Below are 25,483 nucleotides of genomic sequence, written 5' to 3' on the forward strand. Positions count from 1 at the left end.
TAAAGATAAATGGGCTCAGAGCTGACCCTTGGTGTAATCCTACTCTCACCTCAAAGCCCTCTGTCTCCCCAGTACTGCTCCTCACTCTAGTAAATACATTACGGTACATCTCTTGTATCAGTCGAACGTACTTCTCTGGCACCCTCCTCTCCCTCAGACTCCTCCACACCTCTTGTCTTGGGACTCGGTCATAAGCCTTTTCAAGGTCAATGAATACCACATGCAGGTCTCTTTGCTTTTCCCGGAATTTCTCCATTAGTTGCCTCAGACAAGAATACACCATCTGTTGTTCCCCTACCCTTCATGAATCCCATCTGCTCTTTACCTATTTCTACTTCTTCTCTTAGTCTGGCATCTATCATCCTTTCCAGTATCTTCAAAGTGTGGGACATCAATTTAATACCTCTGTAATTCCCACACTCTTGGACATCACCTTTCCCTTTGAAGATTGGGATCAATATACTCCCTCGCCACTCATTTGGTATCTTTTCCTGCTCAAAATCTTTATCATGAGGTCATACAGTATATCTACTCCTTCATCCCCTTAATGCTTTCCATGCCTCCACAGGAATCATGTCTGGCCCCAGTTGCCTTCCCATTCTTCATCTTCCTCAGTGCATTTATTACCTCTTGCCTAGAGAACCTTATTACAATGCCAAAGTTCGCCTGTCCATCCTCTCTTAGTAATCTATCATTTTCTTCATTTAACAGCTGTTCAAAATATTCTTTCCATCTCTTTACAATGTCTTCCTCCTTTCTAAGTACTACACCATCTTGATCTTTATTTGTTTGATGTGTGTAATATCTTTGGTGCTCTTATTTCTAGTCTTTGATAGCTTGATCATCTTGTTTAATCCTTCCTTTGTCCCCAGCTCATTATACACATCATCATATGCCTTAGCTTTAGCTTGGGCTACTACCTTCTTCACCACCTTGTTTTTCTCTCTGAGCCTCTCTCTGTCATCCCCTGACTGTGACTCTTCCCATCTCTTCTTTGCCTCCTTCTTATCTTTTACAACTTTCTCAATTTCTTCACTCCACCACCAACTCTCCTTTTCTTCCCATATGATACCAGATGTCTCTCCTTGCAACTCCTTTCCATGCTTTCTCATTACTGCTGCATTTCGTGTCCACCATTCTTGAACATCTTCAATTCCTATATCAATATCCTCCAAAACCCTTCTCTTAAACTCTCTCATTTTATCTCCTTCCCTCACTAGTTTGTACCACTTAATTTTCCTTATCCCTTTAGCTTTAGCTTTTCTTTCGCTTTTTAGGCCTAAGTCCATACATAGCAGTCTGTGTTGGGGGGCTACATGGTCACCTGGGATAACCTTGCAGTTCTTGACCTCCACCAGCTTTATCCTTTTATACAGGAAGTAGTCTATCTGGGAGCATCTACCCCCACTCCTATAAGTTATTAGGTGTTCCCTTTTCTTCTTAAAGAATGTGTTTACTATTGCCATGTCAAATGACACAGCAAAATCCACTACACTCTCTCCTTCTGGGTTTCTCTCCCCAATTCCATGGCCCCCATGCACCCGACCAATTGCCTCATTCTCACTTCCCACATGGCCATTCAAATCTGCCCCCACTATGACCCTCTCCTGTTCTTCCAGTTCTTGCATTACTCCATCCATGTCTCTCCAGAAATTTCCCTTCTCCTCTTCTGTGCAACCAACTTGAGGTGCATATGCACTTATAATATTCAGAATCTCTCCTCCACAACACATCCTCAATCTGATGATACGGTCATTCTTTCTATGCACCTCTATCACTGCATTCTTCAGCTCACCAGACAGTACTATGCCAACTCCATTCCTACCTTGTTTATTTGCTCCGCTATAATATAGCTTATATCCATCACCCAACTCTTTAGCTTTATTTCCCTTCCATCGTGTTTCCTGCACACACATAGCATCTACTCTCTTTTCCCTCATCAAGTCTGCCACTTCTCTACCTCTCCCAGTCATGGACCCAACATTAAGCTGACATATTCTGAGTCCAAAGTGAGCTCGCTTCTTTAGCTGCACCCGCTCCTGATACAGTAGCCCTCGCCTTATCACAGAGTTAGGGCGATGTCTCTGTGCGTCGTTTACGGAGTACGCCCTAGCATTACCTCTTTCCCTATTTTGGCTCATTCCATTTAAGGTTTTGGCACAGGTTTTTACGGTCGGATGCCCTTCCTGACACCAACCCTCCCTATTTATCCGGGCTTGGGACCGGCACCCATTGGTGGCTAGGTTGGCAACTTTGCAATATTTTTAGTAAATTGCAACTTAACACTGACATCCAATTAAAGCACAAAGATGGGTAAAACTACCAGGTATTTATATATATATATATATATATATATATATAATTGTAATACCATTTTCCCTTTAAATATTCTCGAGCGTAAACTAGGTAACCAATTTGACCAGCTTAATCAAGAATCATCACTTTTCATTTATTTATATAGAATTGTCTATAGACTTTTGTATATAATAAGGTTTTGATAAGTACGTCCATAGCTACTAGACTCTCTCTCTCTCTCTCTCTCTCTCTCTCTCTCTCTCTCTCTCTTAATCCTTAAATATAGCATTTGATTATGTTGGTCTTATGCCAGCACAGGTACTTAAACTGGGACTAGTTTAGACCCCTGGACACAGACATGTCTATGTGAAATTCAATAAAAAGAAAAGCATGAAATATAGGTTTAAAAAAAAAGCATAAGTGAAAACTATGTTTTTTGGGAAATTTGGCACACAGATCGAGTGGACAAATACCCAGATGCGTTATATCTTTTTATACATACCTTTAAAATAATTTGATTGATTTTTTGCTATTTTGGTCTCCGGTGTCCTGGTATTACTACCTAATGACCTAACATTTTGTATGGAGGTGCCTTAGGTAGATACTAATAGGATGGCATTAACATTTGCGTCGTACTTTTGTTCAAAATGGTTAATTTTGCCATTTTGGCACATTTTTAGACCAACTAGATTCATTTTCGCCTCCAGTATCCTCATATTCACACCAAATGACCTGAAATTTCGCAAGAGGTTACCTTGGATATATGTCCATTGCTTATATTTACTTTTAGGGGTTTATTTCTCGCCCTCCATCAGACACTAAGAGTCTGTTCAAGCGGGCCTTGATGTGTGAAAATAATTTCTATCCAGTTAATATTTTGCTCTGTATCATTATCAGTTATTTCGCTAGCATTTGTATTCAGGCTTTATAGTTTTCAGGTCACTATCATAACACTTTCCAAAGAGATAAGACTTCAGGTTTTTCTTGAAAGCTGCCACATTTTTGCTATTCTTGACATCTTGGGTGTAAGTCACTTTTTTTCTGTATACATTACTTCAAAATTATTAATCTTGAATGATTTTTTTCTGCTGTTTTTTTTTTTTTTTTTTTTATTAAAGGGCATTTTTTTGGTCCTACGCCCTAGTATTTAAGCCATATGACCTAAAATTTGGTATGGAAATACCTATAATATATGCCCCCAGGACGTTATCCACAAGTTTTGTATTATTATTATTATTATTATTATTATTATTATTATTATTATTATTATTATTATTATTATTAGCCAAGCTACAACCCTAGTTTGAAAAGCAAGATGCTATAAAGCCCAAGGGCTCCAACAGGGAAAAAATAGCCCAGTGAGGAAAGGAAATAAGGAAATAAATAAACCACATCAGAATGATTTCTTGAGGGGTGTGTGATTTTGGTCGTTTCAGACCAAAAATCTGTATTGGGAGTAAGGTGATGATGTGATGGAAGTGATAAATATGGGCCAGGAGGGAGATACAGTGAAATACGCTGTTTTTATGTTGAACAGGCTGACATAAGTCTTTTTATAGCTTATATATGAAATATTTTTTTTTTATATTTTTTGAAAATATTTTATTGTTCATTATTTCTCATATCGTATATTTCCTTATTTTCTTTCCTCACTGGGTTATTTTCCCTGTTGGAGCCACTAGGGTTATAGCATCCTGCTTTTCCAACTAGGGTTGTAGCTTGGCTTTTAATAAAAAATAATAATAATAATAATAATAATAATAATAATAATAATAATAATAATAATAATAATAATAATCACTTGCTTGGCAAAGGTTGCCTTTCTCATTGCATTTATTTTGTATTAAATCACTATCATTTTTTTTTTTTTTTCATATTCCACCGGTTGACAGAAATGATAATGACCTCGTTAGTTATGCCTTGAACACTTCCCCAAAATTGTGCGTGTGTTGGGTGGGAGAGATTTCCTGGCATTTCGACCAGTTGGACAAAAGTGGTTTTCTGCAGATTTGCTGGTCCTTACGTTGTCAGTGAGGGAATAAATAGGTTTTTAATATGAAGACTTATTTAGTGATAAAGTCTTCACTAATTTTAAAGGTAGGCCTGCAAGTTTATTTCATTTTGTTTGGATTTATTTTCAATTATTAAATGTTTATAAGTGTTTTTCTTTGAGAGCCTCAATAATACCTTTATGCTTTGTAGACTAATCAACTTGGGCCAAAGATGTGCTTATAACTCTTTACAGTTATAACCTATTCACCCAGTTTAACTTTTCCAAGGTTGTGTATAAAGGACCAGTGTTTTCGTTAATGGAATATACAGCGTTTAATAATGTATATCATTATTTGAAAGTGTTTAGGAACAGAAAGTAGGTACTATTAATCAGGCCTGTGTTTCTCAGTGACATAGTTGGCAATCTTTGACGGACTGCTCATCTGGCAATAATTGTGGGTTTTCTTGAATCATGGAAGATATTGACATGTGTATAGTAGTGTGCTAAGAAGTCTCCCTCTTGTATGCGATTGTCAATTGCCACTCAAACAGTTTGTCCTAATGCGAAATTTTGTTTTTATCTTAAAACTGGGAAACGATTCAGGTCTAGTATTTTATCCACACTGTATTAATGACTTGACTGGCTGACTTTTGACATGTTTTCCTGGTCCTATCACACATGGAAACCTTTTGCCCCCTGACAGGACCTACAAGATCTGTTTGTCGTATACAGGATTTGTAGGTTATCCTATCACACAGCGTATTCCGTGATAATTGCTACATCCACATAATCGATACAATTAGAAAAAAAAGTCGTCTTCTCGAAAGCCATTTTATTGTTTAAGCTCGTTGTAGATTAGAACAAATTTCGTGTTAAATTCTGAGTGTTATGCAATTCATCTTGGGTATTGCGAGGATGTGGTCACGCTATGATGACTACTTTGGAGTAGTTTTATAAATATCTATAATTGTATCACAACAGGATATTGTTCTTTAGCTACCCTGACTGAACACGAGTCGTTTTAGCGCCACTGGTGGGGAGACTGATAGTAGGGATCGGTCAGTCATGATAGCAATTTGAGATTGTTCGTCTTTTATGGTTGCTTCTGTTGCTTTACTATTCCAGAGAGAGAGAGAGAGAGAGAGAGAGAGAGAGAGAGAGTGTGGTGTTCTTGGCTTTTATTAATGGTAGAGGTTTCATTAATTATTATTTTAGTCAAGATCAGAAGTAAAAGATCGAAGTGTTGAATATTTCCTTCAGAAACTGGTAGCCGGTGATACCTCTTACATATGGGGTTAGCCATTCCTCGTTTTAAATAATTTTGTCTTTTTAATTTGTGCGAATATTCCGACTTTTCCGAAGACGACGGCTGTTCATATTATCGAAATTACAGTGCTAATCGATAATTTCGTCTTATAATTGGTTGATAATTACGAGAAGGGGCCTTTTATAAGTAGATAATTACCCAGGAATTATCCGTGTCATTTTCGAAGAGAGCGTAATTTTTTTTTCTACAAGAAAAAGTAGTTTTTTTTCCTAGGTTACATTGCTCTGTAATACAGTAAAATAATACCATTCTAAATATACCGTTCTGAATATACTCCTTTTACGTTTATATATTGAAAGTGACTTTCTCAATATTGTAAACCAAGTATAAATGACTTACATATCTAACCCATTTAATGTTATAATAAGGCTCCGTAAATATATAAAAGATATGGAATATATATATATATATATATATATATATATATATATATATATATATATATATATATATATATACTGTACTACATCGTATGAATACCAACATGTTAACAAAGGTATTTTGAGTTTATGCAACTATGTGCAAAATTTTTAAATTTTGCACATACTTCAGCCGTCTCCGTTAACAATTTCGTTGGTGTTCAGGTTAAGTGTCAGCCACGCCCACCGACCCCTTATTTCTATTCAGTTATTTCTTTGCCCTTAATTTGTTTTAACTTTATTGAATAACTAAATTTAATTTTCCTTGAAATAATTACTTAAATTATTGCTGTAATAGTATTATTTTTTTTTTTTTGAGAAATATTGTAGCCTACCAAGCTTTTCACGTAAGTTTTAGAATGGTTTAAATTTTTATTTTTATTTTTAGAAAATTTCTATTATTAATTAAGGAAGTTACGCTTAACTCTGGCCAATTAACCGGAATTTCACTGTTTATGAATACCTTTTGGTTTGTGTCACTCGGTTTTGTCCAGTTTTCCTGGACAAATTATTTTGTATATGGCAATTTTTCAATGTGACCAGTAAGTTTGCTCTTATAAACAATGTGGTATTGAATGCAGGACAAAGGATTCAGCATATTCTCATTATTCATGTCTTTGGTTTGCTAATTTAAATCACTGTTCTAGCCAGGGCAGATTGGCGACAGTTGGGAGATTTTCGTCTGATTTCTCACAGCAAACCATCCTAGTATGTGTGGTTTTGACTAGTACAGCATTGCTGATCATAGCGATGTCATTATCATTATTACTTGCTCGGCTACAACCCTAGTTGGAAAAGCAGGATAATGGAAGCCCAAGGGCTCCAACAAGGAAAAAAATAGCCCAGTGAGGAGAGGAAATGAGGAAATAAACTGCATGGAAAGAATCAATAATTGTACCTTAGCTAATAATAATAATAATAATAATAATAATAATAATAATAATAATAATAATAATAATAATCATACTTTGGCTTTTCACGGAACGTTTAGGATGTATTTTGGTATTAGGAATTTACTTTTTACCCGGAATACTTGCAAATTGTGGGTATGTACAGTAGCTGTGTTAGTTTCCCCGGCGGTATTTTACGTTTTTACCATCATATACCGTTTATTAACACAGTACAGAGACCATTTACTTTGTTTTACTTTGCCAATTTAGGTATATATTTTTTTTTTTGTCCATTTTTGCTGGAAACAGACACGACGAACGAACATTGTCCGGTCATTATTATTATTATTATTATTATTATTATTATTATTATTATTATTATTACTAGCTAAGCTAAAACTCTAGTTGGAAAACCAAGATGCTATAAGCCCAAAGGCTCCAACTGGGAAAAATAGCCCAGTGAGGAAAGGAAATAAGGAAATTAAACGATATGAGAATTGATGAGCAATTAAAATAAAACATTTGAAAAAGAAAATAACACATTTAAAAGATATTTCATATATAAACTATAAAAAGACTTGTCAGGCTATTCAACATAACATTTCCTGCAAGTTTGAACTTATTTCTTTTCTTGTTTTGTTAAAGTATTTATAGTTTATATAGGAAATATTTATTTTCATCTTGTTACTGTTCTTAAAATAATTGATTTATTCTTTGTTTCCTTTCCTCACTGGGCTATTTTCCCTGTTGGGGCCCCTGGGCTTAGAGCACCCTGCTTTTCTAACTAGGGCTTTAGCTTAGCTATTAATAATAATGATTATAATACCGATTCAACTACCCGATTAGGAAGATCATTCCACAACTTGACACAGATGGGCTAAAACTTTGGTTGTGTATTTTCGAAGGTTTCGACTTTCGTAACAATAATTATATATCAGTTTTGACGTTACTGTTTTTAGAATGATTTATTGTCAATTTGTTCTCAATTATATATTTCCTTATTCCCTTTCCTCACTGGGCTATTTTTCCCAATTGGAGCCCTTGGGCTTATAGCATCTTGCTTTTCCAACTGGGGTTGTAGCTTGGCTAATAATAATAATAATAATAATAATAATAATAAGTGATATTACGGTCACCAATCCGTAAAAGATAATAACCAGGTAAGGTAAAATTACGGTCGCCTGTTTTTACTGAAATACGTTTGAGAACTATATTTTTACGTAGAATTTTTGATAAAAATTACGGTTTTTTTCTAAGTGTTGATTTTTTCCATACTTAAAAATATTAATGCAATTCTAAATATCAAAGTTGAAGAAATCCCATCTAGACAGTATTTATTTAACCGCATCAAAGCGTTCATTCAACTTTCAAACAATGGAGAAACGATTTCAGAAATCATTAATAACTCCAATGTGTTTTCATTCATCACCACCATCATCTCCTCCTACGCATATTGACGCAAAGGGCCTCGGTTAGATTTCGCCAGTCGTCCCTATTATGAGCTTTTAAATCAACACTTCAACCCAATGTTAATTCATTCATAGTTTATCACACCAAAACAGCCAATCATTGAAGCGTTCTTTTATTGACATTATCTTAGAGTTGTCCAAATTGAGACAGCGGTCGTGATCGGAAAATCAAATGGATGGGTTGGGTATTTTCTCCACATTCGCAGGACAAGTTAATTTTGAGGGGCCAGTTGACCAGGTTGTCCCCTGTTCTAACCAATACAGCTCAAGCCGATGTTGATTATACGAAGTTGCATTTGAGGATTTGTGAGAAATTTTAAAGGTAAATTGAAGTTCTCAGAGAGGTGATGTGGTGGTGGGGTGGGCAGGTGTATGGGACGAGTCTTCCTCGACGAAATGAATTATTCGCACACCATTTGGGATACATACATTGCTTTTGTAATGACTATCGACCTATGTATCCCCTAGTCTCTCTCTCTCTCTCTCTCTCTCTCCTCATATACATGCTACGAAACCCACGCCTTTTTAATGACTCCCTCCCTCCCTCCCCCCCTCCCCCCCCCCCCCCTCTCTCTCTCTCTCTCTCTCTCTCTCTCTCTCTCTCTCATGTCAATGCTACGAACTCAATGCTTTTAATGTCTCTCTCTCTCTCTCTCTCTCTCTCTCTCTCTCTCTCTCTCTCTCATATCAATGCTACGAACTCAATGCCTTTTAATGAGTCTCTCTCTCTCTCTCTCTCTCTCTCTCTCTCTCTCTCTCTCCTCTCTCTCTCTCTCTCTCTCTCTCAAGAAGAAAATAATTACTGAAATTTCTTAAGCGATGGATGATTATTCAGTCTAAAAGTCTATCAGAAAACACGATTTTTTTCCTAAAATACCATCGCTGATCAAATCTGAATAAGATCCTAATTAAATTATTTAAATTTCGGTCTATAGACGACAGTAGTTCGCTCATTGTATATGTCATAACGCTTACCTGAAGGGCTATTGGTTCTAAATTTGTTTTTTTTCGGTCTGTCAAAGCAAAGGTTGTTACCCACAGTTTTGCTCATGTTGGGAAGGTGGGTAAACATGTCTACAGTGTTACGTAAATGTAAAGGTAATTCTTAAATTAAATACTTCCATTTTAGACTGTTTATAAACAATCTACGTTTGTAGTGGCTGATGTGGTAACGTCTATTAATAGTTAAGGTAGTTAAGATTCCAGCAATCCATAAAATGACAGACCTATGTCCTTTAAAGGTTTAAAGGTCGCTCATGAATGGCAGAGGCAAGGGACAGTGACATTGCCCTAGCAAGCAGGACAATGCCCTAGAGACTGACCATATATACATATGATCAGCACCCAAGCCTCCCCTCCACCCAAGCTAGGACCAGGGAGGGCCAGGCAGTGGCTGCTGATGACTCAGCAGATAGAACTATAGGCTTTCCAAACCCCATATCCTTAGCTCACAAGGATGGTGAGGTTACAGACACCAGAAGAAACTATCGACCTTGAGCATCCCTCGAAACCCATGTCAGCAGAACGCCATGCGGGAACGTTACCAATAGGCTACCACAACAAGGTCGATAGTTAAGAATGAAAGGAGGGGGATGGCTATTGATCTGTCTGGCGAGCCATATGCAGTCAGTGCCTGGTCCTCCCTGGTCCTAGCTTAATGGAGATCCAGTAACGTTCTATAGTTTGGATTCATACATTTTTGCCTATACAATCTAGCACTGGAGCCTGGGAGGTCAATTAACTCCCGTTTGACGGAAGGCGGGGTGAGGTATGATTTCAGTGGACACTCTTTGCATATCATAATCAGTTTCATACTTGATCCTAATTATGTATTTATCTCTTTTACAGATATTGTAATAAACTGCCAACTGAAATGAAGGACCTAAAGGGAGCAATTGAATTTAAGAAGAAACTATAGACATTACTTTTCACAAGATCATATGATTTGGAAGATGCTACAATCAAAGAATTGTATAAGTTATAATGAAAATGTTTCGTTTGATGATTAATATGGACCCAAAGAGTAGTAGTAGTTCACTCGACTTCAGTGGAGAGTTGGATTTAAACTCTAAACAAGTAAGAGTAGGGTTCCCCTGCAGTATAGGACCTGAAAAGCAGTCCTTGAAGTAAGGTAAACAAAGAGGGTATTATTGAGACTTTGCTATTGACTATTTTTTGGTAATTAATAAACCCAGTCGTTAATGATGGTCCCCCAGGAGACACGAAGTCGATTTAAGAACAAGTTTGCATCTCATTTATTAATACATCTTTTATTGTGTAAATCTAAATATCCTTGTGTGTCTCCTGGCTGGTGACGTCTGCATGTGGAAACCTGGCGGTGGGACATATTAAAGGATTTCGGCTCCTTTAATGTAACTGTAGCATGTGGCATCAGTACTGACTGGTTGGTTGCGTAGATTTCAATACTTGATATTTCAGTCATTTAATCTTTTCTAGTTTATCGTGTCTATATCAAATGGATTGGTGATAACTTTTCAGATGTTAATAGAAAAGGTTTCAACATTTGACTGGTAAGAAAAAAAATTGAGATTGAATAATAACCATTTTTATAGGAATAATAATGGTATATTTTCTTCTAACCCCCCCCCCTCTCTCTCTCTCTCTCTCTCTCTCTCTCTCTCTCTCTCTCTCTCTCTCTCTCTCTCTCTCTCTCTCTCTCTCTCTCTCTCCAAGAACAAAGCTAGGGATATTAACCTCTCTCTCTCTCTCTCTCTCTCTCTCTCTCTCTCTCTCTCTCTCTCTCTCTCTCTCTCTCTCTCTCTCCAAGAACAAAGCTAGGGATATTAACCTCTCTCTCTCTCTCTCTCTCTCTCTCTCTCTCTCCAAGATCGAAGCTAGGGATATCAACATTTTCTCTCTCTCTCTCTCTCTCCAAGATCGAAGCTAGGGATATCAACCTTCTCTCTCTCTCCAAGAATGAAGCTAGGGATATCCACCTTCTCTCTCTCTCTCTCTCTCTCTCTCTCTCTCTCTCTCTCTCTCTCTCTCTCTCTCTCAGAACGATAGCTAGGCTAATAGCTTTTTATCTCTCTCTCTTTCTCTCTCACTCACTCTCTCTCTCTCTCTCTCTCTCTCTCTCTCTCTCTCTCTCTCTCTCTCTCTCTCTCGTCTTGTGGTCTGTCCAGTTTCGATGGCTTAATTACTGAAATCTAGAGTATGGGAACCATCCTTATGAACGGGGGAGCTTCTAATCATGTTATCACATCAACTCACACAACAGTCTAAGCTGTTTCATCTTTCATAAATGTATAGTTATATTCATTATTCATGTTTAATTTTTATTGTACTTGGAATAAAATCGAAGCCATTTTCAGAGGTGTAAAGACTTATTTAAATTAACGTTAAGATAATTTTTGAATGAATAACGTTTTCAAATAATTTTTAGCTCAAAACTGTGGGTAATGTTATAGATTTTGAACAAGACGGGTTATGATTGTGGAGACATGTCCCCCACCTCGCTAGTCACGGCTGGTTTGTCCACGGGAAATTGTCCTTGCCAGGCCATAATGTTCCCCCATTTTTTTCCATTTTTATAGGCCTATAGGCCTCTTTTTCTTTCATTTGGCCTTACGAATCATTAGCTGTGTTTCCTCATTTCGCAGCTTGAACGATCTCCCTGGTTTCATTGACGTCATACGCAAGGTTTTAACTTTTAAAGTAATTACCTTAGTTCGAGGTAATTTGTATGGTTTCAGAGTAAATCTAAGGTAATTTCTGTTTTACTAGATACAAACTTGAGGAAATTCGAACAGATTTAAGGTAATCTAAGGTAAAAAGCATTATCATCTAAGGTAATGTATAGAACAAATTGGCAAATCTGATAAATATTTAGATTATCAAGGTTGTGGTGGCCGATGTGGTAACGTCCTTAGCTGGTGAACGTCAGACTTGGGTTCAAGTCCCTCTCAACTCGTTAGTTTCTTTGGTATCTGCAACCTTATCCTTATGAGCTAAGGATTTTGGGTTTGGGGGAGCCTATATATCTGCTAAGTCATCAGCAGCCATTGCCAGGCCCTCCTTGGTCCTAGCTTGGGTGGAGAGGTGGCTTGGGTGATGATTATATGTATATATGGTCAGTATCTAGGGCATTGTCCTGCTCGATAGGGCAATGTCACTGTACCTTGCCCCTGCCATTCATGAGTAGCCTTTAAACCGTTAAATAACTGGTCAGGAACCGGGTATGATAGTTCGTAGGTGAAGCCTTACCCACTAACAAAGTTTTTTTTTTCTCTCTCTCTCTCTCTCTTTTTTTTTTCTTTTAATCTCTTTTTTAATCTCTCTCTCTCTCTCTCTCTCTCTCTCTCTCTTTATTTTCTTTTTTTTAATCTCTCTCTCTCTCTCTCTCTCTCTCTCTCTCTCTCTTTTTATTTTCTTTTTTTTAATCTCTCTTTTTTAATCTAAATTCTCTCTCTCTCTCTCTCTCTCTCTCTCTCTCTCTCTCTCTCTCTTTTAATCTCTTTTTTTTTAATCTAAATTCTCTCTCTCTCTCTCTCTCCTCTCTCTCTCTCTCTCTCTCTCTCTTTTTTTTTTCTTTTTTTTTAATCTCTCTCTCTCTTTTAATCTTTTTTTAATCTCTTTTTTTTAATCTAATTTTTTTCTCTCTCTCTCTCTCTCTCTCTTTTTTTTTAATCTTTTTTTTATCTCTTTTTTAATCTAAATTCTCTCTCTCTCTCTCTCTCTCTCTCTCTCTCTCTCTCTCTCACGCGTTGGACGATTTGCCATACTGCTGTCTCTTCTGCCTCCTTCTTCCACCCTGCTGTCCAACCTCTCTTAATACACTATGTCGTAAAACGTATGTATATTCCTTTGGCAGTGCATGAGCCCTATCCCCTGGAGCTAATGATCTCAATTGATAAATGCAGTCTTTAGAGGGGTATGATAACAAGTCTAGCCGTATTCATTTGCTGAGCTGAGCAAGAACTCTTTAATTTCCTGTTTGATTCAGGGATCCCACCAAGTGTTACTAGGATATTTTCTTATTGTTGACAATTCTTCTTCACTATAGAGGTTACTGCACTCTAATTGTTCAGTGGCTACTTTCCTCTTGGTAAGGGTAGAAGAGAGACTTAAGCTATGGTAAGCAGCTCTTCTAGGAGAAGGACACTCCAAAATCAAACCATTGTTCTCTAGTCTTGGGTAGTGCCATAGCCTCTGTACCATGGTCTTCCACTGTCTTGGGTTAGAGTTCTCTTGCTTGAGGGTACACTCGGGCACACTATTCTATCTTATTTCTATTCCTGTTTTGTTAAGTTTTTTTTTTATGGTTTATGTAGAAGATATTTATTTTAATGTTACTCCTAAAATATTTTGTTGAAATTTCTTTTTTTTTTCCTTTCCTCACTGGGTTATTTTCCCTGTTGGGCCCCTTGGGCTTATAGCATCCTGATTTTCCAACTAGGGTTGTAGCTTAGCAAGTAATAATAATATTAAGTTTACATCTTCAGTAAGGTTTTAACCCTGATGTGCAAGATAGAACTTGAGGTATATGCATATCAGTGTTATCTTAATTGTTCATCGATTCTTCGAGAATTATGATTGCAATTGCTTGCAAGACAAAGAAAGGCATTGCTTGATAGGATTTAGGGAGTACTGTTGCATATATAACAAGGTCTTTGAACTGTTTATTTATATCAGAGTTTGATGTGCTGATTATGAAGTCATGTTTTGTGTTTTAATGTGTTCAGGTGTGCAAAGGGTTTCCCTGATCAGGGCTTTTAGGGAGATGTGGTCTGCCAGCACAGAGCATCATTAACTAAACTTGTTAGTTTTGCAAGTAGAGACGTTGCAAGATCAGCCAAAGTTTTGCAAGTAGAGACGTTGCAAGATCAGCCAAAGTATACCGAAGTCCTTAAATATAAACTATTCCTTATTTTATTAGTTCCATCAGACTTGCCCTCTAAATCGCAATTATCAAGGTCAATACTACACAATATTCATAGAAGTTATATTCCAGCTTTGACTGTATAGTGGAAAGACAATTGAATCTTTGTAACTTCAGATGTTCAAACTTGCAGCGAATCTTTTATGTTCAACAGGCTGACACAAATCTCTCTTTATAGTTGATATATGCCAGATTTATCTTAAGATCTATTATAGTCCCTACTTTTCATATAGTTTATTTCCATATTTCCTTTCCCCACTGGGCTATTTTCCCTGTTGGAACCTTTGAGCTTATAGCATCCTGCTTTTCCAACTAGAGTTGTATCTTAGTAATGATAATAACACAATAATCTATAATGCAATGTTTTATGTCAAGGTAAACATGCCAATCTGCATCAATGACTTGTTTCCAATGGTGAAGTGTTGTGTATATCTGGTGAGCTATAAACTCTGGGAATCAGGGTGAGACACCCAGTCACTTTTTCCTACCCAAGTTGTAACTTATCAGAACACCAGTTTAGCAACGAGACAAATCAGGCAGCAGTGTGCCATGGCTGTGAAAGCTGGCTATCAGCACACTGTCAGGGCAGGCACTACAGAAAATAGGAGAGATTCTCTCCTCCTCCTTCCTGGGTTGACATGGAGGGGAGGTTTTAGTTGTGGTAGCCTATGAACGGTACAATAATAATAATAATAATAATAATAATAATAATAATAATAATAATAATAATAGTGTCCAACACAAAAGTGATTATTGGCTATTGCCTTGAAATTGACTTTTATGCTTCAAAAGAAAAGACTGCTAATCTGTTTTCCCTTTTCCAGATCTGATGGAGTGAGGTCGCCAACCAGTTGTTAAGTGCAAATGCACTTCAACTATATCGTGAGCAGACAGAATGCCTAAGGACAGAATGCCTAAGGACAGAATGCCTAACATACAAAATGCCTAATGGACAAAACATCTAAAAATGGATAAAAAAAAGTGAACTAGATAACTGAGCACTGTAGAGTACTGACCTCGGCTAAGTTTACCTTCATCCTTATTGTAAGTTGCATGAATTTTTTTGTTCTGTTTATTTACTGGAATAATTTCGTATTAACTTTTTCAACATTTGCACCTAATACATTCGGTTTTTGCTTGTTCAGTTTTAATTTTTTTTTTACAAGCTTAGAGAGAGTTTGGTGAGGAATTGAAACACACTTGTTAAAAGTATGGTGCCATCCTTCTAGAGATTTCGTAGATTTTGGAAAATTTGATTCTATTCTAGGATACACATTCCACATTTGAACTTCGTCAACCTCTCTGAACTATTCTGAGCCATGTAATTTTGAAATATTCAAAGAATTCACTAAAAATATCTTCAGTTTAGTGGTCCATTGAAGTAAAAAAGTGTGTGAGAAAGATCAGCCACATCCTCTGTTCCTTGGTTTCTTTTCCTCACTGTGCTATTTTTCCCTGTTGGAGCCCTTGGGCTTATAGCACCTTGCTTTTACAACAAGGGTTATATCTTAGCTATTAATAATAATAATAATAATAATAATAATAATTATAATAATGATGATTATAATAATAATGATTATAATAATGATAATAATAATAATGATGATGATAATAATAATAATAATAATAATAATAATAATAATAATAATAATAATAATAATAATAATAATAATAATATTGTGTTGTATATACAATGTCTAAAATGTAATTCAGCTAAAAGTTTAAGAATACTAATTCATTTACTTTCTTTCAGAATTATATACCTGTGTTCCAAGTCTTCAAGAAGATACGTTAACAGTACTGGAGAGATTCACTTCACTAATTACAGGTAAGGTGTTCAGATGGGAATGTGACTGGTTTATTTTAGGTACTATGCACTCTTAGAGTATCATAAAATACATTAACACAAACCAAATTTGTGAAATTCATTCTAATTATTCCAGCCTTCCTTCACCTAATGAGTTATCCTAAACATTTGCTTCTTTCCTTTTTAATTGCAAAAATCTTCTGATAATTATGACTAAGCCCTTCGTCATCACAACCATTCAGATCTTACTAAGAAATTGTGAAATATTAATTTTTTTCATACATTGTCTCAACTTGAACTCACCCATATGTCCATGTCTGTCATGCACAATTATACATATTGTAATTGCAGCATTCACAGAAAATATGTATGCATATACTTCTTTATCCATACACCAGCATAATATTCTACCCCACAACAAACTAGCAAATCTCCTAATTTCGCCTAGCGTACCATTACCATGTATAAAAATGCCAACCTATTTTGGATTCCAAAACTAACAACATTTTTGTATCTTTCATCATTCCTTGCATGGACATCATTTTCATAATTGTAATCTTTCACTACTCCAAACACATCTTCTTATTATAACCTTTCATTTGCCTATCTCATTTTCTGTTTGTTTTTCTTTATTCTTATGAATCGCACACTGGCAGGAACAACTGCAAGAAACTTCATCCATACCACATATTCCTTTATATTCTCATCCCCTAACTTCTTCCATGCTGAAGTGTCCAGTCTGTATCTCATTTTTCACCATATATGCTTCTTCAAACGCATTTTTCTATGCCTTACGCCGGTTTTTATTCTCACATTTATACTTGTCTTTAAGCTCATGTTATATTGTCACTGAAGACTTACGTATAGTTACACACACACACACACACACAAGCTCGCTAAAGTCTCACTGACTGCTCTCTCTTCTCTCAATGAATTAATAGGCAAACTTTCCTATATGATTTGCCAGTATTACTATACATTTATATCCCTTTGTAGTCACAAATAACATAAAAAATTAACTTGATTACTGCCACTTCTATTAGTTCATTTATATTTTTCCCTTATGACAATCAACTCGCGTATTAACATCCTCTTTAGCTATTGTAAGCAGCTATTCAAGGAGAAGGAGACTCCAAAATCAAACCATGGATCTCTAGTTTTGAGTAGTGCCATAGCCTCTGTACCATGGACTTCCACTGTCTTGGGTTAAGAGTTCTCTTACTTGAGGGTACGGTCGGGCACACATTCTATCAAATTTCTCTTCCTCTTGTTTTGTTAAAGTTTTATAGATTATATACGAAATTTTTATGTTAATGTTGTTACTGTTCTTAGAATATTTTCTTTTTCCTTGTTTCCTTTCCTCACTGGGCTATTTTCCCTGTTGGGTCCCTTGGGTTTATAACATCCTGCTTTTTCAACTAGGTTTGTAGCTTAGCAAGTAATAATAATAATAATGATAGCAACAATAATACATTATGCATTAGCCAAACCTTTTTGGGATTACTAAAACAGTATCATTCTCCAACCATCTACTCAAACCATGATTATTTTTAAAACTCCAGTATTTACTTTGTTGAACACAAGCTCCTTTTCCTTGAAACATACTTCCAATAATTCCTGAGATATTCTTTCTCATATGGCAATTGCTTCTATATACAGTTTTACCAGCCCTAGTAAAATGGGCAACGATAACTACAATTCAACATAAGCACGTGTATTGGGCTTTGCAGTACACACTTTAGTTTTCTATTTCACCCTTTTAGCCTTACCTGCTACTCACATTGCTTTGTACATCCTGGAGGAGATGTAGAAAGGTGGCTGCAATTATAAAGGTAATCCTGTCCTGGAAAAGTGATCCATTGACCATTATTCCAAAAAGGATTAATTTTCCTATCTGTACTCCATCTTTTATACCTCAGTTCACCACATACAAAACCATTTTAATTTGCTTTGTCTTTCACAATCCTTTCCCTGACCAATCTCACTGCAACCAAAACAGGCAACCAATGACCATCTACCTGTCACACCCTCTTTTCTGTACATCATCTGTCCTTCCAACTCTCTGATTTACGCTTCTGTTTTTACTTGCCCAAGCATAAAAGATTCTTTAGCTCTGGTAAGCAGCTCTCCAAAATCAAACCATTTTTCTCGAGTCTTGGGTAGTGCCACAGCCTCTGTAACATGGCATTTCACTGTTTTGGGTTAATAGTTCTCTTGCTTGAGGGTACACTCAGGAACACACTTCTTATTTCTCTTCCCCAAATGGCTCCTTTCAATAGGTTTTTGGTTTGAAATCCCTTACTTTGATTAGTAATACCAAGGTGATACCATCTATTAATATTTGTACATCGTCTTAAGCGGACTCTTCATACCTTAGCATTACCTAGATAGCCACTGCCATACAGTAGTTATACTTTAGCTTTCTATTCAGTCACCACTAGTATTGCTCTATACATTTACATTGATTATCCATCAACTATTCAGTATCCATTTCTGTTTCTGCCTATTCTTATATAATTTTCTTTTAATGGTGGCATAAATCTTTTAATAGTTTATATTTGTCATATCTGTTTTGATTTTGTTGGTTTAAAAAATATTTTGTTAATTTTTTCTCATCGTTTATTTCCTTATTTCCTTTCCTCACTGAGTTATTTTTCCCTGTTGGAGCCCTTGGGCTTATATCATCTTACTTTTCCAACTAGGGCTGTAGCTTGGCTAGTAATAATAATAATAATAATAATAATAATAATAATACTCAGAATATTCTCTTGTTTTACACAACTAGCTACTTTTATAAATCTATTTTCAAGTCTATATTCCAGGCAATAACAACTTATTTGAACATAATTACATTTTCATCATTTTTTTTTTCAGAACACCCACAGTATATATCACAACTTAAACTCCTATTCCCTTTCCTCTATACTTCCCTACTCTTAGGTTTACTACCAACATCCCTTCTTCCTAAGCAGAAACATTTGCCTGTCCAGTTCTAAGCATTAATATACCTGAAGTTTTCTCTAAGTATACTTATCAAACTGAAATATGTCCCTATTCATTTCAGGGCATTATTAAACTTCAACATTTTCTATGAATAGACCATTCTACCAATATATCTATCAGACATAATTCGAGGAAATCTTTGCAACTGTATCTATCAAAACAACATTTCACAATTTATTTGAACTAGTGCAGTCATTCTAACATTTCCTTTCAATGATTGCAGGAATAAAATCCATTTCTTTTACTCGACATTCTCTTCCTTACATTCTCATATACAGCCATCTTGCTCTGCCATCTTAAGTTCCTATCAACAACCCTATTATAATGAGCACAATTCAAGGACCAAACATGCACAACTTGCTCACTTTCTTTCAGACTGTTAACAATGATACGCAGCAGGGTTTAACAATCGATAATTCACACACAACTGAACTATATTCTTACACAGCCAACAACAATTTCTTGAAAAGTTTATATACTGCAGCATATATCTATATCTATCTATCTATCTATCTATCTATCTATTGCAATACTAATTTCCTCGATTCAATTGCACTTCTGTAATAGCAACAGCAAACTAGTCACTCGTGAAATCTCTTGTCTATTCAGCCCACTCTCAAACAATAACATACTGTACCCCTTCCATCGAAATCCTTAAAATAAATCTGTCCTTTTGTCATAAACACAGATCTAAAGTGTCTACCAACTTTTCTATTCATCAAATAATCAGCTCTTAGGACCAACTGATACAGCAAGGTAATCCTCATATTAATGCTGACTGTTCTTATTGCTATGAGTCCAATCTGTAGAACGTCTCCATTCTTTTGAGTTTTCAATTATCTCCTGTTACATTATTATTATTATTATTATTATTATTATTATTATTATTATTATTATTATTATTACTACTACTTGCTAAGCTACAACCCTAGTTAGAAAAGCAGGATGCTATAAGCCCAGGGGGCCCCAACAGGAAAAATAGCCCAGTGAGGAGAGGAAAAAGGGAAAATAAGATATTTTAGGAGTAACAACATTAGAATAAATATCTCCTATATAAACTATAAAAAGTTTAACAAAAAGGAGGAAGAAAAATAAGATAGCATAGTGTGCTCAAGTGTACCCTTTTTACCCTCAAGCAAGAGAACTCTGACCCAAAACAGTGGAAGACCATGGGACAGAGGTTATGGCATTACCCTATACTAGAGAACAATGGTTTGATTTTGGAGTGGCCTCGTAGAAGAGCTGCTTGCCATAGCTAAAGAGTCGCTTCTACCCCTAACAAGAGGAAATTTTATTTAGTTGTAGGCTTCTTTATCTCTTCTAATCAAGTTCATTCGTCTTGCCCATTACTGATCCTGGTAACCTTTCTGAAAGGTTTTCCTGTTCACGTCCTGGTGTCCCAGATTAAGGTTGATATATTGAGAAAACCCCGTATTGCCTTATCTCAAAGATCATTTAAACATTTAGTATTCTCTCTGGTTTTTTCACAATTACAACAAAAATAATTAACATCTAAAAGGACTGCATCAGTGTCTTTTACTCATTTTATGATCCTTAGCATCTCCTGAATTCGTTTCTACCCATTACTCACAGCATCCTATAAGCAGCTCTCCTATCTTCTATTTGATATCATTCCTTTCCAGTCAGCATAGGATCTGTTTTGCTTATGTTTAGCACATTCATCTCTACATTTTTCTCCCCCACTTCAACATTTCTTTGCTTCTCCGTCCATTATTAGGATAAACAGTAAATGATATAGGGTTTATCCTTGAAAGGAATCTAAGATTTTTCTCATATACTTCTCAAACACCTACCACTGTCTTCACCCTAGATATATGTTAAGTAGTCTGTCCATCTAATTCCTACAAATAGTGGCATTGTATGTCTTCTCAAACACCTACCACTGTCTTGAGGGTACACTCGGGCACACTATTCTATCTAATTTCTCTTCCTCTTGTTTTGTTAAAACTTTTATAGTTTATATAGGAAATACTTATGTTGGTGTTGTTGCTGTTCTTAGAATATTTTTTCGTTGTATCCTTTCCTCACTGGGTTATTTTCCTGGTTGGAGCCCCTGGGCTTATAGCATCCTGGTTTCCCAATAAACTAGGGTTGTATCTCAGCAAGTAATAATAATAGTGATAATATACAAGACTCTGTCCATCTAATTGCTTGCCTTACTACTTTAATAAGTGTCTTCTCGAGGTATCATTCCAGTGTTTAACTCATTATCATGACTGTCTTTGTTGCATTACCTTTAAGATACAGGGACCCTTATCAAGCACTATATACACTATCCAACGTTGTTAATCAAACTGTGTATAACTCAAACACGAACATATTTTATGCCCTTGCAAATGAATCTATTACCTCTGTCTGTATTTCACATTGGACCACATAAATAGGGTAATGTTTCTCCCATGTGATATCAAACAAGACCTTACTTTGTCTCATTTCGTTTTCCATTTTAGACTAATTTGTATTCTATTGATCTGGAATTTTTCATTTTTCATTTTCTTTCTTTTTATATTGCATTCCAAATTCAGTAACATTTCATCCAGGAAACTTTTTAAACATTATAGAAGCTGTTTGAGCAGAGATCTGGCAGTAATTTTAGTCTTATGGAAGCGTTCTAAACTTTACAGATGCAGTCTGAACAAAGAACTGGCAGTAATTCTTCTATTTCCACATTCATGTTTCTACACATTTTCCTTCATTCTTTTATTCAATTTCACAGAAAATTCTTGGTCCCAAAATAGAAACTTACAAATACTAACTGATTGACACTTTTCTTGTTTGTCCATTCTTTTGCATGAATTATTCGTTCTCCAATAAAAAACACTTTTTTTTAATCACATTTATCCATAATAGTCTTAATATCTGCTTTCATTTTATTTCAACTCTAATCAATTGAACATCCTACCAATAACTTTACTCCCTCAAAAGTATTTATTTTATGGGATAACTATTCTACAGTAATACTCTGGCTGTCATCTCTATATACGTAAGCTATTTGGATATTTTCTCTCTTCAATTACATCTCCTTACCTTCCTCAACAGCAAATGACACAGGGCTGATAATTGATAGAAATCGACATTTTTCTCAAATAGTTTAATTTTTTAATCTTATGAGATTAAAGTAACGATATCCAAATAAAATTTTTCGGGTGACCTGCGTTCCTAATTCTCACCACCTGCTTGCCTTAGTCCTTTGTCCCTTCTCATTTCTACATTATTATTATTATTATTATTATTATTATTATTATTATTATTATTATTATTATTATTATTATTATTATTATTATTATTATTATTATTATTATTATTTAGAGGAGGAGTGGAAGTTAGTAAAAGAAAATTTTGTTGGAATTGCAAGTGATGTGTGTGGCAAGAAGTTTGTTGGAGGCAGCATGAGGAAGGGCAGTGAATGGTGGAATGAAGGAGTGAAGGTAAAAGTGGAAGAGAAAAAGAGGGCTTTTGAAGAATGGCTGCAGAGTAATAGTGTAGAGAAGTATGAAAGATATAGAGAGAAAAATGTGGAAGTGAAGCGCAAGGTAAGTGAGGCAAAGAGGGCAGCTGACCTGAGGTGGGGTCAGGGATTGGGTCATTCATATGAAGAGAATAAGAAGTAGTTTTGGAAAGAAGTGAAGGGTGTAAGGAAGGCTGGTTCAAGAATCGAAGAGACAGTGAAAGATGGAAATGGAAGGTTGTTAAAAGGAGAGGAGGCAAGGAAAAGGTAGGCGGAATATTTTGAAAGTTTACTGAATGTTGAGGATAATAGGGAGGCAGATATAATTGCTGTTGCAGGTGTTGAGGTGCCAGTGATGGGAGATGAGAATGGGAGAGAGAGAGGGGAAGTGAGATCACTAGATGAAACGAGAGTAGGAAAAGCATCTGGTATGGATGGTGTGAGAGCTGAGATGTTGAAGGAAGGTGGTGTGACTGTACTTGAAGGGTTGGTGAGATCGTTTAATGTGTGTTTTGTGTTGTCAATGGTACCAGTAGATTGGGTTTGTGCATGTATTGTACCACTATATAAGGGTAAGGGAGATGTGCATGAGTGTTGTGATTCATGGGGTATTAGTTTGTTGAGTGTGGTGGGAAAAGTGTATGGTAGAGTAATGATTAATAGGATTAAGGATAAAACAGAGAATGCAATCTTAGAAGTACAGGGTGGTTTTAGAAGAGGTAGGGGTTGTATGAATCAGATTTTTACAGTTAGGCAGATATGCGAGAAATATTTAGCAAAAGGTAAGGTGTATGCTGCGTTTATGGATCTGGAGAAAGCATATGATAAAGAGTCGATAGGGAAGCAATGTGGAATGTGATGAGGTTATATGGAGTTAGTGTAAGGTTGTTGCAAGCAATGAAAAGTTTCTACAAAGGTAGTAAAGCATGTGTTAGGATAGGAAATGAAGTGAGCGATTGGTTTCCGGTGAGAGTGGGGCTGAGACAGGGATGTGTGATGTCGCCGTGGTTGTTTAACTTGTATGTTGATGGAGTGGTGAGAGAGGTGAATGCTTGAGTTCTTGGACGAGGATTGAAACTGGTAGAATAGAGTGACCATGAATGGGAGGTAAATCAGTTGTTGTTTGTGAATGATACTGTACTAGTTGCAGACGGAGGAAGAGTAGCTTGGCCGATTAGTGACAGAATTTGGAAGGGTGTGTGAGAGAAGGAAGTTGAGAGTTAATGTGGGTAAGAGTAAGGTTATGAGATGTATGAGAAGGGAAGGTGGTGCGAGGTTGAATGTCATGTTGAATTAGGGGAAGTACATTGGTATATGTATGTATGTAACTTTGCTTCTTATTTAGGTAATTTTCTTTTAGTTAATTCATTACAAAACTACTATTTCTTTGCCTTTCTTATGAGTTACAATGCCCAAAAGGCTATACACTACAGTACCAAACTCTATTCAATGAACTATACACATGCACTCATTAACCTTGCACAAATCAACTTAATACAGACGCTGTATATCAAACCACGTAACTAGGACACATACCACCTATGTTCTACGATACAAGGCCTTCTCCTTAATCTTAGTTTATCTTCCATTCCAAACTCTACTTGACAATGTTTCAGAATTTATTCCACACTTCATCCGATATTTCTTCATCTACCACATACCGTACATTATTTGTATCTCTCTCTCTCTCTCTCTCTCTCTCTCTCTCTCTCTCTCTCTCTCTCTCTCTCTCTCTCTCTCTCAGCATGTCAGCATGGACGAATCTTGCCCTCACTACAAGCTCAAATATAATACTCTTAATGTTACTATGTCTGTCATTCCAATCATCATCGTGAAACATTCGACCTCTTATTTCTCAACTCGTCTGCAATTGTATGGCGGTCTGCTTTTCTTTCGTTTATCGATTGCATCCATTATCAAGTATTTATTCCCAAGGAGAGTTCTTCCATTCATTGGCTGTTTCTTCTTTTACCTAACTGCCTACACTGTTTTGTTTACAAGATCACATTCTATTATTATTATTATTATTATTATTATTATTATTATTATTATTATTATTATTATTATTATTATTATTATTATTATTATCATTATCATTATCATTATCATTATTATTACTTCTTGCTAACCTACAACCCTAGTTGGAAAAGCAGGATGCGATAAGCCCAGGTGCCCCAACAGGGAAAATAGCCCAATGAGGAGAGGAAACAGGGAAAAATAAAATACTTTAAGAACAGTAACAACAATAAAATAAGTATTTCCAATATAAACTATAAAAATTTTAACAAAATAAAACAAGAGAAAGAGAAATTGGATAGAATATAGTGCCCGAGTGTATCCTCAAGTAAGAGGAACTTGACCCAATTTATGGGCTTCCAGACTTTATTTTTTCTTTGCAAACACTCAACCAGTCCTTATAAATTATTATCTAAACACACACTCCTACTTCAAACATTAGACATTGGAACGCTTACTCTCATTTATTCACGTGTATTCACATTATGTTCAATGTCCACTTCCTTTCTCCCTAAAGTGAAATATGTCTGTCCAGTTCTTTGACCACTTGACACATTCTCTAGCTAAGGTAGCCCCAGGAAATCTCTGCACCAGTACCTATCAAGAAACTATTTTACAATCTATTTGTTACTCTTACAGTAGTTCTGAAATCTCTTTCTTGCAATGCTTATAGGAATAAATCCATTTTTTACCATCCAGATGTACTTCACATCACCGTTTTCTTCACACTTACAGCCTATCTCAATATTGGTACCATGGCAATTATTATTATTATTATTATTATTATTATTATTAATTGCTAAGCTACAACCCTAGTTGGAAAAGTAGGATGCTATAAACCCTTGTGGGCCCAACAGAGAAAATAGCTCAGTGAGGAAAGGAAACAAGGGACA

General features: G+C 35.9%; 1 long non-coding RNA gene and 1 pseudogene across 1 annotated transcript; both read left to right on the forward strand.

Annotated features, from left to right (window-relative positions):
• The window catches only part of LOC137633715 (uncharacterized), a 196,510-nt pseudogene that overhangs the window by 54,655 nt on the left and 116,372 nt on the right, over nucleotides 1-25,483 (forward strand).
• Nucleotides 10,246-16,147, forward strand: LOC137634013 (uncharacterized). The gene is made up of 3 exons (XR_011042419.1): nucleotides 10,246-10,524; nucleotides 15,120-15,339; nucleotides 16,049-16,147. It is a non-coding gene; the product is annotated as an uncharacterized lncRNA (long non-coding RNA).

This window comes from Palaemon carinicauda, chromosome 43 (genome assembly GCF_036898095.1).
Source record: "Palaemon carinicauda isolate YSFRI2023 chromosome 43, ASM3689809v2, whole genome shotgun sequence".
NCBI lineage: Eukaryota > Metazoa > Arthropoda > Malacostraca > Decapoda > Palaemonidae > Palaemon > Palaemon carinicauda.